The sequence below is a fragment of the Gavialis gangeticus genome, unplaced genomic scaffold (genome assembly GCF_001723915.1).
Source record: "Gavialis gangeticus isolate Ggan-Ray unplaced genomic scaffold, GavGan_comp1, whole genome shotgun sequence".
Classification (NCBI taxonomy): domain Eukaryota; kingdom Metazoa; phylum Chordata; order Crocodylia; family Gavialidae; genus Gavialis; species Gavialis gangeticus.
In genome coordinates this window covers 6,883,214-6,885,102 of record NW_017728964.1, presented here as the reverse complement: position 1 = coordinate 6,885,102, position 1,889 = coordinate 6,883,214, and the positions used below count along the sequence as shown (strand labels likewise).

General features: G+C 42.4%; 1 non-coding gene across 1 annotated transcript; it reads left to right on the top strand.

Annotated features, from left to right (window-relative positions):
* Nucleotides 1–1,327: 1,327 nt before the first annotated feature.
* On the top strand, nucleotides 1,328–1,399 carry TRNAQ-UUG. Its single transcript has one exon. It is a non-coding gene; the product is annotated as a tRNA-Gln (tRNA).
* Nucleotides 1,400–1,889: the final 490 nt, after the last annotated feature.

Here is a 1,889-nt window from a genome sequence, read left to right as displayed (position 1 = left end):
CTTGGCTAAAAAAAGATATGATCCAAAAATGAAACCTAAATCTCAGTATACCTGAACTTTTCATGTGGTTCAAAAACACTTAGTTGATATAAAAATAATATCTTTCTCACATTTCTACACCTCTGCAGTAGGGCTCAAATCAGACCAACTTATGAAGTTTCAGTAAGTTGTCACTCTCGAGAACCTAAGCTTTTATTTTAAAAGAAATTAAGGGCTAGATCCTCAGCCATACCCAAGATGCGCACAAGTTGGCAGGAATACAGGTGCAGAGGTGATATACAACTTATTTTTGTACTGCCTCATACTGGGGGTGCTCTTGCAATGCTGATCCCCAAGGGTAAATTACACAACAATGCACAGAGCTGATTTTTTATCTTGGTGGTTGTATAAAAAATGTAAAACATAACTTCAGGTCAATCCTAAATGGAAGGGTATAGCAGGCTAGCTGACAGAAGATTGCAGTAGACAGCACACCACAGACTGTAGTACTCAGCAGGCTGGCAGGGACTACAGCCCAACTGCAGGTAGTAGACACTGACTGTAGGCTGCCTAAGAAGGCTAGCCCAGCTGCAGAGGATAATTAGCGGGCCCACAGGAAGTTAAAGGCTCAAGAAGGTGAGCAAGTGGTTGCTTGACTGGTGCCTGTAATACTAGGCCAAGGACTCTCTCAGGGTCTGGTAAAAGATCCAAGGCTGGAGGCAGCACAGGAGGAAACTCATGAGAGGTAAAGAGAAGCAAGATTGAAAGGTGGTCCTGAGGGAGCAGTATGAAGTTGGCAGCAGCTTCTTGGGGTCTGAGGAGACACTGCCGGACTGTGAGGCACTCCTTTATCAACTGTGCTTTTTGGCTGTTTGAGTTAGCAATAACTCTGAACCTACTAAAAAGGGCTTCCTGAAATTTCAGTTTGTTAAATCATTTGGTGATCAATTGATTCCTTATTTTGGGCAACTTTTATAAAAGCAAGGGGTGCTAGACTTATGTGATTGAGGACAAAATTGTGATGCCCCTCTATACCCAATTGGTTTGGACAGTCACCCAAGATGTGGGGGAGCCAGGTTCAATTTCTTTCTCTGATTCAAATTGAGGATTTAAAGCCACATCTCCCACACTGAGGGAAATATTTGATCCACTGAGCTACAGGGCACTACAGAGTGGGGTTTTTCATTTGTTCTTGTTGCAGCTGTTTTACACTGTATAAAGTATTTAAATTATCACTGGGATCACTTGATGGTCTGGTGATTAGAGCCATCACCTGAGGGGGGTGAAGAGTGGGAAGGGGGCTATACCTTCATCATGTCTTTGTTAGTGGTACATATCAAGTGAACCTGGTTCTATGGTGTAATGGTTAGCTCTCTGGACTTTGAATCCAGCAATCCAAGTTCAACTCTTGGTAGAATCTAATTTCTAGGAATAATGGGTGCAAACTAGTTGAGATTAAATTTAGGTTAGACATTAGGAAGAATTTTTTTACACTAAGGGTAGCTAGAATCTAGAATGGGCTTCCAAGAGAGGTAGTACTATCACCTAACTTGGAGGTCTTCAAGAGGAGGCTTTACAGTTACCTGGCTGGGGTCATCTGACCTTGGTCCTCTTTCCTGCCAGGGACAGGGGGTTGGACATGATGATCCACTATGGTCCCTTCCAACTCTACAATCTATAAATCTATGAACTATAGAGCACAAGTTGAAGGTGATAGCGCCACAACACAACTCCCACAAGGTTTTCTTCATTTACTGAATTCTCGATAAAACTGCACACAGATTTCTGGTTGAGTGAAACTACACTTTTTTTAGCAAATAAAATATTCCTTCCCCCCTTGCTAAAACAAGTACTAAATGATTGCTCAGTAATAACTGTGCAGTCAGGCACACATGTAGATGTACCCACTG